The following is a 22305-nucleotide window of genomic DNA, read 5'->3' as shown; positions in this document are numbered from 1 at the left end:
TCGGGCGCTAGTGCTCAAAAAGTTTAATAATAAACAGGATGGCGCCGCGCGGGGCCTGCCAGCCGGGCTCCCCCTCGGAGAGGAGCGCAGCCGTGCTGAAACGCGGGCCTCTCCAGAGTGCGTCTGCCTGCCTCGAACTGGAAGGCGTTTTCTTTCTTTTCGAAATCCCGTGGAGCGCGGAGCCCACCTTTAGGCGGGGAGAGGAGGTGTTTTTCAAGGCCATGTTGAGCTTGAAGGAAGTGAGCGAATGGGGGCTGGGGCCGCTCTCCGGAGCGTGCGGGTCGCTAAATGGCTGCCTGGGAGAAGCCCGCACAGCCCGTGCCGCTCGGAACTGTTCACCTTGCCCTGAAGACGCTTTTCTGTGAGCGGTAGCTCGACGTGGGCTCGTACGGGGTTGTCCAGTCGGGGTTTGGTAACCGTTTGTCTGAGGTCTTAGCTGCGTTCTGCAGCCGTGGAGCAGTGTCTGTGCCCAGGGCCGCGGTGTGAAAGGCCCGAGTGGGGAGGCCCTGGCTTTGGCGAGCAAACTGTGCCCTGTCGCCTCTGAACAGCGGGCTGGCTGGCTCGGGGCGCTTTGCGTCTTCAGCAGGGACGTTGCCCGCTCCACCTGTAGGGCGGGCTGGGAAGACGCGAAGGGTCGCTGGGAAGGCCTGGCACGCAGGTGTCCCTCCTGCTGTCCTCTGTGATAGCTGCTGTCAAGTGGTCCAGCGTACTTAGCCACTTGTGCCACCCATGGAGCCCAGCCCAGCAGGGAATGCCACAGGTGCTGGCCTGAGGCAGGGACAGAGAGAGGGAGCTAAGGCATGCGGCATTATGGGATTAGTTCGCGGGCCCTGTCTGAGCAGTGGCGCCCCCGGACTCAGCCCGCCTGGGCTGTGCGTCCTAGCACCCGTCCCCTGCCCTTCGGAGTCCATCCTGCAGCTGGTTTAAGGCAGGTCGGGATCAGTGCAGGAACCTCAGGACAGAGAGAGGCCAAGCCCTGCCTTCTGAGGGCTGACCCTGAGATTGGCAGGAATCATCTGGCAGGCTTCTGCTTGTTCAGGCACTAGCGTCCCTCCAGCCCGAGAGCTGCCACTGGCCCTCCCTCCTGTCCCAGGCCTCGACACCTACACCTGTGAAATGGGACCGATTGCACCTGCTGGGGGCCCTCTTGGGAGCGTCATGTGAGAGTTGCAACAAAATGCTTTCCATCCATAGGATGTGGCCGGAAGTGTGTCTTGTTTTCACTCTTAAAAAAAAATTTTTTTTTATTTTGGAGAGGTTTTTGCTACAGGGTGCGTGTGCTTCCCAGAAAGACAGAGAGACAGAAAGTGAGAATTCACCCCCTGGGGGGGTGGCCACACAATCCCTTCTCCATTCTCCTTTCGGGATCTTGGGCACACACACACATGCACCTGGCATGAGTTTAAGCCACCGGGTCCAGGGCTCGAACCACGGTCGACTACATGGGAGTTCAGCAACATAGCTATTACTCGAACTGCTGGTCCCTCCCATTTTCTCTTAACTCCTGACTTTTCCTCCTGTGCTCTGGTCTTGGCTGGACCAGCTAGTGTTTTCATGCTGTGCGCATCCCCACCTGCTGGATGTTCTAGAATGGTCCCGAGCTGGGAGCGCGGCCAGATCTGGGTGTCTGCTGCTTATTTGGGGACAGTGGAAGGACTGAGGCCACAAGAGGGGGCGACTCACCCCAGTCTTGGCCACAAGTGAAGACTGAGATCCAAGTTGCCTGTTGATGGAACCTGTTACTGGCTTGGTCGGAGGCCCTGGGGACCCTCTGCCCCTTCAGCAGTGTGAGGGGAATCTATTTGGTTCATGCTGGCATTTTGGTGACCATCTCGGTGGGGTGGGCTTTTTGGTTTCCTACAGTAACCTGTGGGACCCCCTCCCGGCCTCCTGGCTTAGCAGGATCGTGTCCTTATGATTCTGCTGCTTCCCTCTTGTCCATCCTTTCTGACTTCACTGGCCCTGGACTGTTGGTGAGCTAGGTGGTGGTGGGAGAGTCTGCTCTGGTTCCCCAGCCCCTGGTAATTGCTGATTGCAGGGCCCGTCTCCCCCCCACCTGGGTCCCCTCCTGTCCCCACCCCCTGAATGGGGGAAAGGCCTGGAAACCTTGGGAAGTGGAATTTCAGGAATGGCAGGTCAGAGCTGTCTCTTGCATGGCCTAGCTGCTCTGGGTGGCAGAGGGGTCTCTGCTGTGCCGTTGGCTGGCTCCCCACCAGCCCGTGTGCTCCCTGAATTCCAGTCTTCTGAAGGGTTATTTTTTGCATTTTAAAGCTTTCCCCTTGTACACACATCGGCTCAGGCTGCCATGGACGCTGTTCCATGGCCTGTTATTCTGCCATCCGAGGTCGGTCATTTCTGTGTCGGTTTCTGTTTCAAACCAGGAGAGCCGGGGTGGGCCGAGGCCTCTCTGCTGTCAAACATATGTCTTGCCACGGGCAGGCAGATATTCCATAGGGCCCATCTATTCTAGGTCGTAAAACAGTACATTTCTCCCTGAAAAATAAGATTTCTAGCAGGCCTGTGTTGGACTTTCTGTTCGGAATCTCCTGTTTTTGGCTTTTAAGTAAGTTTGTGTAGGAAAGCTGGGCTAGCCAGATTACCTTCAAGTCAGAATTTTCTCTTTTGAAGATTCTTCTGGGACTTGTTTAGCCTTCGGAACCTAGGGGCTGTCACTTGGACAAAGAAAGGCATGCCTTTCGGTGCTGCTGGAGCTGGGAGAGGGAGCTGGGAGCTGGAGTGCTTTTCTGGTGAAATAAAACTGTTCATGCAAGCTTTTAGGTTTAAAAGGGCCCTTTCGACTGGGTCTTCTCACCTGGGAGCTCACAGGCCCGGCTCCATGGGTGAGGTCACCGTTGGTGCCTGTGGCTGGCGCTCGGGAAATCTGTGCTGTGAGGGAGGCTGGCCTCAGTGACTTGAGCCAGAAGTCTCGGTCGAGCTTTGTTCTCTTCTCGCCTGGACTTGTTGCTTTCCACGTGACCTGAGAAACACCCTCGCGCCTGTGAGAAGCTGGCAGCTCTGCTGGTCTGCGAGGCCAGGCCGTTGCTTGCGGTAGGAGGAGGCTGCGGGGAAAGCAAAGCCTGGGTTGCTGTCAGTTGGTCGCAGTGCTTCCTTCCGCTCCTGTCCCTGGCTCCTGCCCCTGCAGCCGGTCTCCTAGTTCCCATCTGCATTCTTTCTTCTGCCTTTCCAAGAAAACCATCAGCCTTCTCCTCTTCTGTGTGCCAGAAGTTGTATTTGTTGCATTTTTATTCACTTGTCATGTGACAGATACTCCTTGAGCCCCTATTGGTATCTGCCAAACATTGTGCATTGCCCTTTATTTTGAAAGGTTTTTATTATAGGGTGCATGCACTTGCCTGAGAGACAGAGACAGAAAGTGAGAAATCACCCTCCGGGGGGATGTCCATGCTGCAGTCCCTTCTCCACCATTCTCCTCTTGGGATTTTGGGTACGCACACACATGTACCCAGCGTTGAGTTTTAAGTCGCCGAGTCCAGGACTTGGACCACGGTCAACTACGTGAGAGTCCAGCAACGTAACCTTTATGTCATCTGCTGGTCCCATGTAAAGCTCTTTAAATGCCTTTTCATCTAGTAGTGTTTTCACTGAAAAAAAAATTAGAAAATATTGAAAAGAATAAATACCAAAAGAAAAATGTAAGCCATTTGTGACCACCATCCAGAGATTACCACTGTCAAGGGTCTGGTGTGTCTCTCTTCCTTATTACCTGTCTGTTTTCAAAATTAGAACAATGCTGTGTACATTGTATATGCAGTTGGTAGTTTGCATTTTTCTCAATGTTACGGTGTATTTTTCTAAGTTACTAAAAACCCCTTTTTATAATTACACAATTGCTATTATATGGATTCACCATAGTTTCATTTTCTGTTACTAGACTTCTAGGTCATTGCTACTCTGTTACAGGCAGAATCTTAGGGGGCATCCCTGCATATGATGTGTGTCCACATTGCTGCTTATTTCCCACAAGTGGGGATGCCAGGGCAGAGGGTGCCCTGGCTCTTTCTTCATTCCCTCCCCCATGACCTCTTATGTTACTTATATTTTTAAAATGTATTTTAGTATGTACTTGTCAGAGACAGAGATAAAGTGAGAAAGTACCCCTTGGGGAGATGGCCATGCTACAGCCCCTTCTCCAGGCTCTTCTCAAGATTTTGTGCACACATGCACTCCTGTCGGGCCTCAAGCCTCCTGGTTTGGGACTGGAACTGTGCAGTCGGCCATTTGGATCCAGCTGCTGTCACCACCATGCCACCAGCTGGCCCACATTCCTCACTCCCATCCTCTACAGTATCTGCTTTCTTCCAGTGCTTGTCTTCCCCTCCAGGCTTTAGCCCAGCGTTGTTGTGGTTTTGTCACGGGCACTGGGTTCTGGGTGTCTCGATCCTGGTCAAGCCCTTGGAGGTCTTACTGCATTTCTTGGTCCGGTCTGGACAAGTCTCTCGTGTGATGGACTCGCTGTTCTGAGACCTCAGGAGCTCGTGGTCTGGTGGGAGAAGGCGGGCAGCCATCCACCATCCATGTCTGGAACTCGTCTTCCCAGCCTGAAACTCCATGCCCAGTAGACCCCAGCTCCCCCTTCCCAGTGGCCCAGCCCCGGCCACTGTTGACTTTCTCTGTGGGTCCGCCCGTTCTGGGTGCCTCATTGGAGTGGACTTACCCAGTGTTTGTCATTTCGTCTCTGGCTTATTTCACTTAGCATAATGTTCCCAAGGTTCCTCTTGTCTAGCATGTTTCAGAATTTCCTTTCTAAGGCTGAATAATGGCTCCATTATGTATATAGCACGCTTTGTTTACCCGTTCATCTGCCGGAGGATGACAGATCATGACGTGTAAGTGTGGTCTTGCTTTTATGTCTCAGACTGGCCCTTCCTCCCAGTGGAGCGAGTGCACGCCTGTGCAGAGGTCGTGGCTTCCTGCCTCTCGCCGTGTGCTCTGTGTCTAATGGAGAGGACTGGCTCTCCGTCAGCCTGTGTAGGAGGGTCTGCAGAGCTATGGAAGAGGGTCCAGGAGCCCACCAGCTTGGCCCGGGTGTGGGGCTGCCAGGAAGGCATCTTGGAAAACGTGACAGACTTGAAATAGGCATGCCTTGAAAATAGCATGCAGAGCCCAGGGACATTAAAAATGTGTTTCTAAGGTGACGTCGCCCATGTCTGGGCCCCAGAAGAGAGCTCACAGGTCTGATCGGTCCGCTTCCAGAGCACTGGGGCCCTTCAAATGGGAACATTATGCAAGTGCCCAAGTGGTTGGGGGCCAGCCCTGAGCAGGACGCATGACGCCACGCCACGGTGGACTCGGTGGACTCGGCCCACAGGTGTCGGGGTCATGATTGCCTTTATGGAGTAGTGGGATGGTTCTCAGCAGGACCAGCCGGGGAAAGGGGGTCATCTCCACGCTTCCACGTCCCTCTGTATCTCACAGAGCTTTTCTGGGCAGGTGTTGTTTACGTACAGCTCTGAGCTTAAAGACCTGCCCGGTTCCTGGCCGGGGCAGAAAGCCCAAGACTGTGCGGGAGGGCCCGCTCCAGCCCGGCTGACCTGCTGTGCACAAAACGGTCTGAGCTTTAGAAGTGGGCAGAGCTGAACTCTGGTCTTGAAGCATGATGTGGAATTTTCTTTTTTTTTTTTTTCCTTTTGATAAAAATTATTTTAAAAAGTATACATACTCATTATAGAAAGGAAAACGAAAAAGCAAGTGTAAGAAGAGAAATGAAGGCTCTCTTGCCAGCTCCCTGAGCAGTAACCACTGTTTATGGTTTGGTGTGTTTATCCTTCCAGACTCTCAGCTCACATGTAAATAGGGCCTTGTGTAGGTAGGCATTCAAAAAACAAGAATGGGATTATACTATTGTGTCTGGTATTGCATTTTCTCGTAACATACACGAATCTACCACATTCTTTACCATCTTAAAAATAGTTTTTACTAGATATTTAAAAATATATAAGTATATAAAGAAGAAAACAAAAATAGCTCATAATCCCATGGCTCAAGGATTCCCAGTGGACTTTTTAAAAAAAGGTTATTTATTTTACCTAATTTTATTTGTTGTTACTATTATTTATTTTTAATTTTACCACAGAGAGAGAGAGGAAGGGAAAGCGAGATATCAAGCTGCCAGGTCTGGGACTCGAACTGCAGTAGGCCACGTGGGAGTCCAGGCAGCACCTTAACCACCACGCCACCTGCCAGCACCCCCAGTGGACTTTCTAAAAAAAGTCGTTAGAGGGACCAGCAGTTGGCATAATGGTTATGTTGCTGGACTCCCATGTAGTTGACTGCACGGTTCGAGTCCTGGACCTGGTGACTTAAAACTCATGCCGGGTGCCTGTGCATCCATGCCCAAAATCCTGAGAGGAGAATGGAAGAGAGGGAATTACAGTGTGGCCATCCCCCTTGGGAGTGATTTCTTGCTTTCTGTCTCTGTCTCTCTGGCAAGTGGATGATTCCTATAGCATATACCTCTCAAAAAAAAAAAAAAAAAAAGTAGTTAGAAAATTTAAGCTGCTAGAAAGAAAATTAAGGGTCTTCCCCAGTCACTCTAAAAGGAAACTGTTGTGAGATGTTTCTTGTGATCCTGTCCAGAAGCACACACATTCTAATTTTTTAAAAGTTTCACATTTAATTCCACTTGTGATTATTTTTTTTTTTTAATTTGACCAGAGAGAGAAAGGGAAAGTGACAGAGCAAGCTGCCAAGTCTAGGACTTGAACCGTGGTCAGCCACGTGGGAGTCCCCTATGCCAAGTGCCGGGACCCCCATTATCCTCGTTTATATCTTTTTAAAATTTTTTTAAGTTTTTGCCAATAGGGTGTGCTTGCCAGAAACGGAGAGAGAGAAATCACGGCCCTTCTCCTTTCTCCTCTGGGGATCTTGGGCATGTCTGGGACTCAAACGGTGATGAGGCCAGTGCCCTAACCACCGTGCAGGGGCTGGCCCCACCCTTGATTGTATTGTTAAGGCCTGCTGCCTTTCACCTGGGGAAGCTCGGGGTCTCCGTGGCAGGACACGAGACGGGTGACATCGTCCGTTCTCACAACTGAGGCCTGTTTTTGCTTGTTTGACTTAACCCGCCTCCTAGGGGACATTTAGGCTATTTGTAATTATGGGATTTTTCACAGTTTTGGTAAAATTGTGCCAAATTTTTCTTCAAAAAAACATATGACTTGGGGAACCAGCAGTTAGCGTAATGGCTATGTTGCTGGACTCCCACATAGTCGACCACGGTTTGCGTCCCGGACCCGGTGGCTTAAAACTCACGCCGGGCACGTGTGCGTGTGTGCCCAAGATCCCGAGAGAATGGAGGAGAAGGGATTGCGGCGTGACCATCCCCCCTGGGGGGTGATTTCTCACTTTCTGTCTCTATGTCTCTGTCTGTCTGGGGAGCGCACGCACCCTGTAGAGAAAACCTCTCCAAAAAAAAAACCCCATGTGACTTGTATGTGGTAGCAAATGAGAGTGTGTTTCTGCAATGTGGACTCTTGCAGTTGTGTAGCGTTTGGGGGAAAATTTCTGCTAGATTCTGCTTCAAAAAAGCTTTGTATCAAGTTATATAGTGTAGCAGCGTGAGCATGCCTTTCTGCACTGGGCTTTCCGAAGTGGGTAGCCCTTTTGGTTCATCTGGGTTTGCACGTTTCTTAATCAAAAGCAGTTGCTGTTTCAGCGTGCGGTGGCCAGCGTCAGGTCTTCTCGGGTCAGCTTGGACAGGCGTAGAGGAGCAGCAGCTCCGTTCGTGGGTCTCCAGAGCTGAGGTGACCATGCCGATGTCACTCTGGGCGTCTCGCTATGCGAAGGCCAGTTGGGAAGTGAGCCATGGGCAGAGAGAGGCTGGGTGGCGGGTCTCAGTGTGATTTTCTGTGGCGGCTAGAGGTGGTCCCTGGCGCAGGTGTTTTCTCCAGCCTTGATACACTAGAGCCTGGGGTTCAAACCGAGACCTCGTCTATTCAGAGTCCCCACAGCCCCTTCGGAGGTGTCTGAGGCTCACAGTTTCCAGCTCTCAGTGGTTTCCTTGCTGTGGATGGTGTAGGGTTTATTTTTGCATCTCTTGCTAAAGGCCGCTGTGCTCCATTCTCTCCCCAATGTCTCAGCCTCCTGGCTCAGACTTTGCCCTGTCCCTTTTCCAGGTCACATGTAGTGGAAGAGCGAATGAGAGATGGCGCACCAGAGAAGGCCTGGGCCTTTCATCAGCTAGGCTGGGAAGGATTTGCACTCTGGCATCACCGTGCCCAGAGGTGCAATTTGGAATTAGGCTGCTCTGGCCCGCAGGTTGTTATCCTTAACCGGAGCCTGGAGACGGTTCACTGGGAGAGCTGGGAATGCCGGCCTGGCCCCTCCGTGGCTCCTGCTGCTCCTCTGGGGGTGTCCCTCTCTGAGAGGCGCCAGCTGCATGGAGCAGTCCCATTGGAAGCCTCGCTTGCTGCCAGCTGCTTTCAGATTGCAGCCCCAGTGCTTAGGGCTGGGAGACCTGCAGGCAGTTACTGAGTCTTCTCAGAATGCCTTTCTTTTCTTCCGCAGAATGAGGCAGTAGCACCTTCATAGAATTTGGGTGAGGATTCCGAGGGTCACGTGCTGGAGTGTTTACGAGGGACCTGGCAGAGGCTCGCAGGCCCTCAGTAAACAGGAGTTATTAATGGTTCCTCGATTCTACAGGATGAGAGCCGAGGGGTTTGGAGAGGCAGGTTTATACTCTTGGGGTTCGTTTGTTTACTTGACATTGGGGTTTCTAATTGTGCAGGAAAGCCTGTACAAAAGATTTGGACCCCAGTCAGGTAGCTGGGGCCCTCACCTCCACTCGGAGCTCAGGCACCTTGGTCACCTTGGCCGACAAGGGCCCCCCGTGGGCGGGTGTGTCGGAGCGCGGAGTGCTGAGTGAGGCACCGCTGTGCACGTCTTCTAGCTGACAGAGGCATCTGGCCACTGGCTGCTGCTCTGCGCCGAGCTTTCTGTTCTCCGAGAGCTTCTCGGAGGGATGGCGGGAGGTGCGGCGAGGCGGTTCGCAGGTCGGGCCGGCTGTAAGGGATGCTCTGTGGCCAAGCGGGCTGCAGCCCAGGTTTGTCCCGAGTGTCCCTCTCCACCGCGTACACTCCTGCCGTCGGCCCTCGAGCGCATCATTCTTTTAGTCTGAGCCTTTAGTCTGAGCCTTGTTCTCTTTTCTGCCACGTGGGGATTGAACGTCTCAGCGTTGCTGGGAAGATCGACATAATGCCTGGGATGCTTTTAGCACAGCACGGAGCGGTGCGGACTCTAGGGCCGTTTACTGAGACGTGGAAGCAGCGTGCTGATACAATAACAGGACAGGCTTGTCAGGGAAGGTGGCACACCAGGAGTGCCCGAGTAGAAAGTGAAAACCACCCTCCCTGCTGTGCCTTTTACTGCCGAGACCACGCGCTCCTGGGAGCAGTTTTGGTTTCCGATTCACGGGGATGTTTAACAGCAGATGGATTCTGAACCTGAAGCGACCTCGGAGAAGGGTTATAGGGAAGTGTGCCGCTTACCTGGATGTAAGTGAAGACAGGATGTCTCAGTCCAGCCTCCCGGCAACCCCACGGCTGCCCCACGGCCGCCCTTCCCTCTGCTGAGGAGGAAGGAACAAACCTGCATCCGCTCTCGCAGATTCTCTTTCCCAGCTTGGCTGGAATTGCAGGTTGACAGCCCTCGGAATGCCGGGGAAATCCTGGTCCTTGTTTCTGGGCTCACCCGTATTTGGGGGTTCACTCTTCTTCAGAACTGGCCTCGTTTGACAGTGGCTGCTCTCACCGTGGGTTAGTGACAGCCTTGGAGAAATTCTGTACGGGGTCCAGGGCTTTGTAGGAGATCATTGAAACCCTCAGGCCTTTCAGGGCCCCCTTCCCATCTTTTTTTTTTAAAGAGAGATTTTTGCTACAGAGGGCACGTGCTCGCCAGAAAGAGAGAGAGGCAGAGAGACAGAAAGTGGGAAATCACATTCCGGGGGCCACGCTGCAATCCTTTCTCCTCTTTGGATCTTGGGCACGCGCGCACACATGCCTGGCGTGAGCTTGAAGCCGCCAGGTCCGAGACTTGAACCTGGTTGACTGTGGGAGTCTAGCGATGTAACCATTGCACCACCTGCTGGTCCCCCATGTTTAATGTCTGGATTCCATTTCTCAGATGTAGGGTGGATTTGTGGGGGCTGAGCTCGGAGAAGACGCAGTGCCGTGAGAAAGAACAGCACGACTGGCCGGTGTCCCGCCCCCAGCCTCGGTTTCCTCATCTGCACGCGGGGCTGCTGGTGAGGACAGGCTCCTCGGCGGTGGCTGGGAGGCTCTGTGCAGCCAGAGGGACCATTCAGCCGGCCTGCCGGGGCGCGTCCTCCCTGGCGGGAGTGGTCTGCTGTTCTGCCTTCTGTCGGGCTCTTGTGAACGTCCTTGTCTCCTCCGAGGCCTGTGGGGAAGGTGGGCTTTTTGTTTCCAATGGGCTGTGTTCTGTGCCCCTCTGGACATTTACCGTTAAAGGGCACCAGACTCCATGTAGCGGACCCAGTGATGGGGCCCGGGGCCAGTCTGTTTCTCTGGGCAGGATGGCCGTTCTCAACACCTGCCTTGCCTTTCTTCTGGCCTTTCCGTCCTTGGACGACAGAAACGTCAGGTGGCGCGGAACAGTGGCCCAGGCGTGTAAAGAGGAAGGTGCCGGAGGGGTGGTCAGAGCGTCCTTGTCGCGGCACACAGCTGGAGGTGTTTCCCATGTGTATTGGGAGGGCGGTGGGGAAGCGAAGTAGGAGCCCTCTGCGTGGTGGGCCACTGTGTAGGCACCGGAGAGAGGCGGAGCGCCGTGAGTGCTTTCTGGGACCCGAGGCGCAGCAGCGTGGGAGCACTTCACGTTGGTGGGACAGCAGTTGAAGGTGCAGACGGCCGATGGGTTTATGGAAGCAAACAGGAGAGGCGGGAGAGGGCCACCAGGTTAACAGTGGTCATCTTCTGAGCCGGAGTGACCTGTTTGGCATGGCACACCTAAGTATTTTTCAATTTTTTTTTTTTTAAAGAGATTTTTGCTATAGGGTATGCATGCTCGCCAGAAAGACTGGGAGACGGAAAACAAGAAATCACCCCCCCACCCCCCCCCCCCCCCCCCGCGGGGGGATGACCACACTGCAATCTCCATTGTGGTCATTCTAATTCTTTCTCCTCTCGGGACCTTGGGCACGAGCATGCACACATCTGGTGTGAGGTTTTTTTTTTTTTTTTTTTTTTTAATATTTACTTATTTATTTACATTTGTTGTTATAATTTTTTAATTTGACCAGAGAGAGACAGAAAGAAAGGGAAAGCAAGAAAGCAAGCTGCCGGGTTCGGGATTCAAACTGCGGTTGGCCATGTGGGAATCCACTGCCTTTAACCAACACACCATCTGCTGGTCCCATGTCGTGTGTGAGTTTTATGCCACTGGATCTGGGACTCAAACTGTGGTTGACTACTTGGGAGTCCAGCAACGTAACCCCAATGCCATCTGCTAGTCCCCAATTTGTTATATTGAATGGGTATTGGGTAACATCTTTTTTTTTTTTTCAATTTTTTTGGAGAGGTTTTCTCTATAGGGCGCGTGCGCTCACCAGAAAGACAGAGACAGAGAGATAGAAAGCAAGAAATCACCTCCCAGGGAGGATGGCCACACCGCAATCCCTTCTCATCATCCATTCTCTTCTTGGGATCTTGGGCACGCACGCACATGCGCCTGGCGTGAGTTTAAGCAGACGGGTCCGGGACTTGAACCGTGGTCGACTATGTGGGAGTCCAGCGACATAGCCATTACGCTAACTGCTGGTCCCCGGGTGTTGGTAACGTCTTAATTGCAAAGGTACACAATTAGAAACAGATGTGTCTGTGGCAGTGGCCTGGGCCAGGACTGCGGAGCTGCTGCCTCATTGGCTCTTTCCGGCCCGAGTGCAAGCTCCAGTGAGGCAGGAGCTTTTCTGGGCTGCTGGCATCTCACAGCCGCCCAGAGTGCTCTGGCCCCGTGCTGGGACCTGATGCTTCACATGACCAGCCAGTCCCCTCATCTGTCTGTTTCTGTGTCAGCGGCCCTGGAGAACTGCTCTGTTGATCTGGTTAGAAGGAACAATCCAATACAGATGCCGTCTCCAATTTCTGTTTTCTACTGAATCAAATTTTACAATAAAGAACATAAGTTTTCATGGCATTGCAAAGTACTTCTCGCTCGCTAATTCACTGTTACCTGAAGGTGGAAAAGGAAAGGAAAACCACAACTGAGCTATGCTTTTGACTGACTTCTTTTATTTCCCAGGTCCTTGCTAACCTTCGACGCTGGAGAGAGGCTTGTGCGTGGCACGCCTGGCTGCCCAGCCCGCCCAGCCCTAGCTGTACATTGAAATCAGATTCATCTTTGTTCCCCCACTTGCTAAATTAAATCATCTTTTTTCCCATTTGCATATTCTACAATGGGAGAGGACCAGCCCGTCTTCTGATGGGCTTGTGCGTGTGTTCTTTTCTTCTGATGTGTGGGTATGGGTTCTTTTCTTTTTGGAGAGATTTTAGCTATAGGTCGTGTGCGCTTTCCAGAGAGACAGAGAGACAGAAAGTGAGAAATCAGCCCTCAGGGGATGGCCACGCCACAATCCCTTCTCTTCCATTTTCCTTTTGGGATTTTGGGCACACACACGCGCCTGGTGTATTTTAACCTGCCAGGTCTGGGACTCGAACCATGGTTGACTATGTGGGAGTCTAGCAACGTAGCCATTATGCCATCTGCTGGTCCTGAATGGGTTCTCATCTTCCAGTGCACGTGCACACGTTCTTCTGGGTGTTTATGTAGGAATGGGGTTGCCAGGTTGTGGGCCAGGCAGACGGCTGCCAGCTTTCTGCTGGGTGTACCACTCGACACTCCACCACCTGTGCCTGAGCGTTGCCCTGCTTCCCATGGTGGCTGGTACTTGGCCTCGTAAAGATCCACTTCACAAACACATCTCTAGATTCCACATGATTCCAGTCAAAATCCCAGCAGGCTTTTGCTTTTGTTGTTGTTTTGTCTGGGGATTGACAGTTCATTCTCAAATTTACATAAAAATGCAAAGGGACTAGACTGCTGCAAGGCAAGGCTGACCTTCATGGAAGGTTTCTGGTTCTTGGCCCGAGTCCCCACCCCCCAGACCGCCAGGCCCGTGCCTGCTGGTGAACTGGGCTGGCTGAGGCTGGAGGTGGGTCCGTGTCAAGACCCCGTTGGAGGTATGTGCACATGTTCTATCTCTCTAATGGAGGAGATGAACACACTTAAAAATACAGGGTCAGGGGACCAGCAATTGGCATAATGACTATGTTGCTAGACTCCCATTTCGTTGACCGTGGTTCAAGTCCTGGACCCGGTGACTTAAACTCACACTGGGTGTGTGTGTGTGCGTGTATGCCCAAGATCCTGAGAAGAGAATAGAGGAGAAGTTGCGGTGTGGCCATCCCCCTTCGGGGCGTGATTTCTGACTTTCTGTCTCTCTGTCTCTCTCTGTCTTTCTGGCGAGTGCATGCGCCAGAAACCTCTTCAAAAAAAAAAAAATATATATATATATAGGTAGATAGATATAGAAGTATCTATAGTCAGCCCATAGCCTGGCAATTAGGGAAGCTGGATCCCATATGGCTGGCTGTGTTGTTCAAATCCTAGACCTGGCGGCTTGAGGAACATTCCAGGCCCTCCTGCATGCCCCAAGGTGGGGAGCTGGAGGAAATGGGTTGTGGTGTGGCCACGTTCCCTGTGAGGTTTTCTGTGTCCCGTGTGAGGGCATGTGCCCTCTGGCAAATTGAAAAGGGGGGGACACCAGGAGATGGTGTAATGATTGTATCACTGGACTCCTATGTAGTCAACCACGGTTCAAGTCCTGCACCTGGCGGCTTAAAACTCACGCTGGGCGCTCGTACGTGCATGCCCAAAATCCCGAAAAGAGAGTGGAGGAGAAGGAATTGCAGTGTGGCCATCCCTCTGGTGGGGAGGAGTAATTTCTTGCTTTCTGTCTCTGTCTGGGGGTGGGTGGGTGGGAGTCATTTCTTGCTCTCTGTCTCGCTGGTGAGTGCACGTGCCCTATAGCAAGACCCCCCCCCAAAAAAAAACACTTTAAAAATACTTAAAGAAAAATAAGCTGCCTATTAAAACAAAAAAGACAAAAAATACAAAGGGTAGAGAATAATCAAAGCATTCTTTAAGTAGAACAAAGCCGAAGGACACATCCTACCAGATACCAAGACTTTATCAAAGCTCAGTATCAGACAGTGCTGCGGTGGTGGAGGAGGGCAGGCTGATGGAGCAGGACCGTGGGAACACACAGCACTGTCGCTTAGTGCATGACATAGGTGCCCTGTTTCAAAGGGAGGAGAGAGCCTCTTCAAAACAGGTAGTGGGGCAAAAAAAAAAGGCACTAAGAAAAATCGAATTTTCCTTATGAAAAAAAAAAAAAGAATCTTCTACCACAAATCCTATTCCAAAATCAGTTTTAGATAGGTTATAAATTCAGACATGAAAAACAAAACAGGGCTTCTTGAAGAAAACAGGAGACTATCCTTACGGTTTTAGAAGAACAAGTCCTTAATAGGACATAGAAAGCACTATCCAAAATAGAAGAAAAACACAGAAGTTGAACTACTGGCTTGTCTGAAAAGTCAGGGCACATTTTTGCATAGAAAAATACATCATGACTTTTCCAACAATCAAAGACATTAAAACTTGTATTTTTAAAAATAATTACTTTTCAAACAATCCAATACATTAAAACTTGTATTTTTAAAAATAATTATTTACTTAATTTTATTTATTATTATTTTTCAGTTTGGCCAGAGAGAGAGAGGAAAAATGAGAAAGCAAGCTGCCATGCCAGGTCCAGGACTCGAACTGCAGTGGACCGTGTGCGAGTCCAGTGCCTCAACCACCATGCCACCTGCCAGCCCAAAACCTGTTTCTTTTGATTTGTACAATATATCGATAAAATGCAACAAATACTGTTCTCTGATTGCCCAGAAGGTTGGAGGACCCGACCTGCTTACTCCTCAGAGTCCCTTGCCCTGCTCTTATCGGAGCCGGCTGCTCTGCTGCCTGTGGCGGGCCAGTGTCTGCTTCCTTCGTCCAGCATTTGAGGACTTTGTCCCTCCAAGCTGGACCCTTAGTCTCAGGACCCAAGGATGTTTACCGACTCCAGTAAGCTGCAGTCCGGCCGTAGGTAGAGTTGGAATTGGTTGGCCCAGTGGTTTGGCCTTGAGCCAGGCGTCTTGACTGGCCAGGTCAAGCTTGGGTGCCTCTTAGACCTGGCCCTCCTGTAGCTGGTGGGTCAGCTTCCTGCAGGCCTTTGGGCTGCCTGGAGGAGGAGGAGAGAACCAACTGCTGCGGAAGCACGGAGAACGGCCCCGTCACACCTGCCTCTCTCCTGGCCTTGCTATATCAGCAGTCCTGGGTACTCTCGGAGACTCAGCCCTCGCGTAACTCTGGAAAAGTCCTTTCGGTCCCACATCTGACACGCTCAGCTAAGTGCTGAACTGAGAATGAGGTGGTTTCCAGGGACAGTAATGAGGCTGAGGTCACCCCTGTGGCTCGTGAGAACCGAGTGCCATCGGTTGCACCTCCCTGCGAACCCTTACTTTTTAGGGGGTGAGGGGGTTGTGCCTAGGGCATCTAAGAGCTTAACATCCTGAAATTTCCTGTTCCCCGTTCTTCACATCCTGCGAGTACCTCCTGCACGCTGGGGTACTTCAACTCCCGGAATGTTTCTATTTTTAACTCCCCCCCACCCCGAATTCTTGGAACTACTGCTTACAACCGAATTCCTGGATTACCTTTTATTTGTTCTTGTGTTGGGCATGTCTGGGGAAAGGTGTGAGTAGGAATCATCTCCGTTTTGATTTTTCAGAGATGGGCTTGACTTTATTTTCTACCTTTCTTACTGAATTCCCAAAATTGGCAACAGTCTAGATTTACGGAAAAGTCAGGTTCTTTATGCCCGGGTCTCAGCTGCTGCCCTTACAAACATCAGGCACTGGTACGGAACAGGTAGTGGCCGAAGGGCCGGCGCTACCTAACACCCGTGCACACCTGATTGCTGTGGCTCTTCTCGTGTGTCCTTTCTCTAAGAGGCCACGTTACACTGAGTCATTGGGACCCCTTAGTTCCCTCTAGACTGTGACAGCTGACAGACTCGTCCTCGGTGCCCTTGACAGTTTTGAGGAGCACTGACTGACTGTGTATTTAGTGGAACTCCCTCGGCTGGGATTTATCCGATTTTTTTTCCTCATGACCAGCCCGAGGTCTTGGAGCAGTGGCTGCCCTCTGTTCAGCTCTTCCTGGGCCTTGTTCTTGTTTTCTGAGTGTCTCTAGTGGGAAAACAGTGTTTTGTTTCATGGGCACAGTCTGGTCTCTGAACGTGTTTGGAATATTAATTTTATACGTATGTATGGTTTTTCCCTGTGGCTCTGTCTGTGGGCCGGCCTCCCAGGTGCCCACGGTCTCTGCACACACAGCCAATGGGAGGCCGCAGGCGAGGCAGGCGGAGTTTGGGCCATCTTTGCTTGAGCCCCAAGGCTTGGTGTCTCTCGGTTCTCTTCCTCTGGGGCTGGTTTCTCTAGAGGAGCCTCCTTGGTCTTTGCCCGGGAGTGTGGAGAGGGCTGCAGCTTGACTGCCGCGCTCCTGTGAAGCCCCGAGACTGGCTGTCAGGTTCTCATTCGCTTCCTTTTGGCTCCTTTCCTTGCCCCCGTGCCCTTCGGCCCTGGCATTCTCAAGTCTAGACTTGTCTTGTTCAATTTATCCAGTGGGTGGGGGCCAGCAGGTGGCGTGGTGTTAGGCGCTGGATTCCCACGTGACTGTGGCTTGGCTCCAGGCCTGGCTGCTTGAAAATCATGCTGAGTGTGTGTGCATGTGTACCCAAGCTCCCAAGAGGACAGTGGAGGGGGGCCCTGTGGTGTGCCATCCCCCTGGGGGGTGATTTCTCTCTCTCTCTCTCTGTCTCTCCAGTGAATGAAGGCACCCCGAGGCAAAAACCTAAAAGTACCCAGTGGTGGGGAGTGGGAGGAGGCTGGGCAGTCCAGCTGTAGCACGTGCGCTCTCCAGCCAGCCCCGTGGGTATGGGCCCACCTCCTGTTTGCACAAGGTGCCTGCTATGCCCTGAGTGTCCTCTTGTTGCGGGTGGAGGGGAGTCTCCCTCTGCAGTCTTCCCTGGGTGCCATCTTTCAATCTGCAGTATTTGTTACTGTGCCTTCCTGCTCTGAGTCTGGAGGTCGTCCCTCTGTTGGTTCTCTTTTTGTTTATTCCCTTTTCTAGGGTTTTGAAGGATGAGCCGGCCGTGTGGCCATCTGTCCACCATGTTTAACCAGAAACCTATGTGTTCTGAATAGCTTTTCTGCATGGGATGGGGTTGAGTGGAGGGCCGTTTCTGGGTGTGTGTGCACCCCGACGCATGGCGGAGCAGTTATAGACCTGGAGGTTCGAGTCATCTGTCAGCCACACCCCTGCTGGCCTTTCTACCTGAGTGGCCATGGCTGTCCTCTGGTGTCAGCCCATGGAGAACTGCCAGGTGCTCTCATGGCTGCAGATACTGCAAGGCCCAGAAGAAAGGGCCACTGGGTTGCCTGGTCATTGTCCCAACCTCCTTACCTACAGGGGAGTGAACTTCTCCGGCCTTCCTCGTCCTTGAGAGTGGAGCCTAAGGCCCAGCCTGGAGGCAGAGAGGTGGGCACAGGATCAGGGGCTGGTGCAGAAACTGCACCCACCTGCTACATCCCTGCTCTGGACCGCGTGCCTGGTGACCACCCCAGTGACCCTCACTCCCCTTCTGGAGGGGCTACCCTCATTTCATAGATAAGCGAGCAGGAAGTGCAAGAGGCCGTGCCTGGCCCCCTGGCTATCTGTGTGTAGAGAAAGCTCCTGCTACCAGAGGGAGTTTGTCCCCTGTGGGGAGAGTCTGCCCCGCAGAGGCCGTTGCTTACCTTCAGATCAGGAGGGAGCTCAGAGTTGGCGGTGGTCATGCTGTGGCCACCCAGAGCCAGTCCTGGCTCCCTACACCCCTGTGTTTTTCAGCAGTGAGTCTGTGCTGAGCAGGGTTTGGGAAGGCGGGGAAGGAACGCTTTCTGCTGGGCTAAAGAAAGTCACTTCCTGCCAGAGGCAGCCAACCTGACCGAGCCTCCCTCTTCTCTGGTGCCCAGATTCCAGCTTGCTGCAGATGACGCCATTCCTAGGGGAAAGGCTTTGGGTGTAAACAGAGCCGTGGGGCCAGGGCCAGGCCGTGCTGCTCAGCTGGGAGGGACAGGGACGCCCTCCCTTGGTGGTGTGCTTTTGTTGGGCCTGTCTGCAGGCTTCCTAAGCCTTCTCTAAAATTGTCGTCATTTTGAAGCGAGTAGCAAACTGGTTTAAAATGTGTGAGTGGCGTTTTATGACCTTTGTGGCCAGAGTCTTCTGAGGTAGGAAGCGGCCCAGAGCAGCGTGGCCAAGGCAGGCCACTAGTATTGCACGCGGCCGGCGGCCCGGAATCGAAGCTGCTCAGTCTTGCTGGTGACAGAGATCGGGGGCATCCCCGGGGGCTGTTTAGGGGCCTCACGGTTTGTATTTAAGCTTCTCGCGCATGTTCCTTTTGCCCATAAACAGTGCTAGGGAGGAACCAGCGAGCAGGACAGCGAGGCAGGCAGCCTGGAGTAGGTTGCGGTGGCCAAGTAGCCCACTTCAGTGGGAAACCTCGAAACTGGGACAGCTGAGTGTTGTTTAAGATGTAGTCGCGGTGGAGGAGTCTCGGGAGGGTTTTCTGAGAATTAAAGTGTATCTGTCTCCTGAGGGTTAATTAAGGGGCTCACTGATTATCCCAACACCCACAGTTTGTCCTCAGGCTCGTGAAGGTCCTTACGCTGCACACCATCGTGTGGGGCAGGTCCCTGGTACACAGGAGAGGTAGAGGCACAGACGTGGGGTCTGCCCTGTACCCAGAGCAGCCCTGTCGAGGAGCCCAGAGGCTTTGCGGGCTGCACGGGAGTCGGGAGCAGCGGTGGGGAGGAGGAAGAAACAGCAGAGCCTCGCGACAGCTGCGTCACTGGAGTGAGCCTCGGGTCGGTGCACAGGTCGGTGCACGGTGGGAGGTGGGTAAGGTGTGCTCATCCCTGTTCAATCCACAGGGAGACAGGCCTCAAGGCACAGCTGGCTTGGGGCGGAGGTGCGATGCAAGCCCAGCGTCCAGAGGACAGACGGGGGTGCAGGCGAGGCTGGGTGGCCATGTGGGGCCAGTGTGTCCAGCTAACGGGTCTGGACTTAATCCTGGAGCTGTGGAATGACCTTGATGGTGAATGTCCGCTCCTGGAGCTATGGCAGAGGGCGAGGATGGGACCTGGGGACTGTGCGGGAGTCGGGGTTAGAAAGTGCTTTGGTGGCCACTGTCCGGGGCTTCTTTCTTATTTTTAATTGCTGTCACTTCCTAATTGTGCCGCTTCCTCAGGGACTACTTCTGGTGGTAGCTAAGGTTTCCTGTGACAAACTTGGTTACCAGAAAGCCCCCTGCACCCAGCGCTTCTTGAACCTTGTTTTCAGGGTTTCCCCGGGAAGCATGTGTTGTATTCTGCTGAGGCACTGTGCACCACTCCTGCAGAACCTCCACCTGCTCGGCCTTCTGCAGGTAGGAATGTGGACCCTGCTGCAGCCCAGCCAGCGCCGGCCCAGAGGGCCCAGCTCCCTGCTCCTGGGGAATGGAGAAATATGGGTGCTCTCAAAGTCACCCCTGCTTTACTGACTGTGCAGGGGAGGGAGGTTCTAAAGCTAGAAATGTGGAGGATGGAGGAGAGAGGCCTCGTAACTTCAGAACCCAGCTGGGGTCCCCCCACCCCTGTCCCCCAGTCCTGCCCCATCCTGTGTAAACGGAAATCCTCTTTGCTGAATCTGTCTTACTGCAGTGTATGCATTTCCATATTTGCCTCACCCTCTAGGCCAGGGGGCTCCAAACTGTAGCCCCAATTTTGATGTCCCATGTTTGCAAATAAAACTTTCTTGAGAGACCCCAAGTGTCAGACTCTCATGGGAAGGTTCTTGGTTCAGGTCCAGGTCCAGGTCCAGGTTTGGGTTCGGAATATGGGAGAGATGAGTGTATCATGCTGGGATGGACCCCATTATGGCGTGGTCTCTGCCTTTCTTGTTCGTGGGAGGAAGAAAGAAACCGCATGTTTACTAATGGCCCCTCAGAAAACTTCTGTGGACCTGTCTGCTCCTGGAGTGCTAGAGTGGACTGGCATTGTCCCCAAGTCCCCAGGATTTGCATATTTGAAGTGAGTGATGTAACTTCCCTTTGTTAAATGAAGTTCCCTTCTGTCAGACTTTGACCCGAGGGAGAAAGACAGACCAGGGTGATAGCTCTTTACTCTTAGATCTACTATCTAATGACCACCTTCTTTCCTGGTCCTTGGTCCCTGCTGTTTGTCAGCTGCTGTCCCTCCTGTAGGGGACTGGACCAGGGACCGGCCACTTTCCTTCCCTCCACGCTGGGCGGGGCTCCCAGCTGCACCCCGCAGTGTTGAGGTCACCGTGCCCTCCTCGACCACTGCTGAGTGGCTGGCTCGGGCTAGAGCACAGCGTAGGTCCTTTCTTCGTGTTGTGGTGGTGCGAAAGACCACAGGGCAGATGTCCCCACGTGCCCTGAGTGAGGACGGCTCGAGAAGGTTGAAGGAGACCGGCCCAGTGTCAGCTCAATCCGGAGTCCTGCGAGGAGGCTGCACTTGCTGTGGGTGGGAGCCTGGGCGGAGGCGTTCTTGTCTCCACGGTCTTCTCCCAGCACGCAGCTGGCAAGCCGGGCACACTTGTCAGAGCCCAGCGTGGTCTGTCTCGTTGGTGCCTGCCCTCCCGTGGGCCAGAGCAGCAGTTGCAGGGCCAAGGGCTGAGGTCTCCTGGGCACGCAGTCTGTGTCCCCCTGGCACTCTGCAGCCTCATGCCCTTGGACACGTTACTGAGCCTTCCCGTCCTCCTGTGTCAAGTAGGCGACAGTCACGTCTTCAGAAGGGGTCGTTGGAGAGCAGGAAGTGAGGCCTCTCAGGAAGGCTGGATTGCGGCTGGCTGGTTCCCGCGAGTGACATGCCATTCCGCATCGCCTGGCCAGGCCTCAGACGCTGGCTGTTACCCAGGCTCCAGTGAAGTTAACCCTGATACCCGCAAATAGCTTTTGATAAAATACAGCCAGGGAGACTTTCCCCTGATGGACAGGCAACAGGCGGAGTCCTAGGAACCTGTTTGGCAGGTGGGCTGCTGTCAGGAGGGGCGGGGGGCTTTGTAGGCAGCATCTTTCCGGAGGTTTTGTTCCAGCCCAGCCCAGCCTGACTACTTCTTTAGAGTACGTGCCAAAATACACAGACCTGGATTTTTAAAAAATGTTTTCTCCATTCATTGATCCCAAAGCCGTCCTCATGTGGAGTCTGGCTCTCCTTTCATCTGCCTGATAGCACTACTTCCTTTCAGGTCAGTGATTTCCAGATGCCCCAGGGCACCCTGGCAGTGCCTCATGGTGGCCACCGTGGGCAGTGGGGAGGGGCACAGGCCGAACTCCCCAGGCAGGGCTCAGGGGGCTGGTATCTTTTATTTGTAGTGCTGAGGTTCCAAATTAGATTTTATTTGGGAGTAAAAAGAATTCTGATGCCTATAAGAAAAGAAAGCAGTGAGCGGGGCAGCCGAACGGGGGTGGGGGTGTGCGCTCACCTGCAAGGATGGGACGCGGTGCGGCCACTTCCTGCCCATTCAGGGTTCAGGCGCAGGGCAGACACCGCCGACGTGCCTGTGCCCACCAAGAAAGTCGTTCTCACCGCAGCCCAGATGCCTGCCTGTGCACTTCCTGCCGGCTCAGCCTGCAAGGGGGCGTGTGGACGGCAGGAGTGCTGCAGGTGCTTGGAGCTGGCTGAGGCCCTGCTCACTGGGCCGGCCTGCTGTTTGTGAAAAACAGCTGGCCACTTGGAGGAGCCAGACGGCTGTAGACCAAGCTGGGCCCCAAAGGATGGTACCTCTTGAGGGGAGAGGCATACAATTGGGGGAAATTCCAATGATTAGGGTTTTTTTTTTTTTTTTTTTTTGCTCATTTGGTTTTGTTTTTAGTTTTCTTGTTATAGGGTTTATACACTTTCCAGAGAGAGACAGAGGTAGAGAGTAAGGGAAAGTGAGGAACCACCTTCCTCAGGGGATGGCCTTGTCGCAATCCCTTCTCCATTCTCCTTTGGGATTTTAAACGTGCATGCACACACATCTGGCTTTTTTTTTTTTTTTTTTTTTTGTTTTGCAAGCTGCAGCCACTGGGTCTGGGACTCAAACTACAGAATTGGCCATGTGGGACCCAGCCTCCCTCATCTCCAC

Source organism: Tupaia chinensis, unplaced genomic scaffold (genome assembly GCF_000334495.1).
Source record: "Tupaia chinensis unplaced genomic scaffold, TupChi_1.0 Scaffold143602_1, whole genome shotgun sequence".
Classification (NCBI taxonomy): Eukaryota; Metazoa; Chordata; class Mammalia; order Scandentia; family Tupaiidae; genus Tupaia; species Tupaia belangeri.
The sequence above is the reverse complement of the archived record's forward strand: the minus strand, read 5'-3'. Positions refer to the sequence as shown.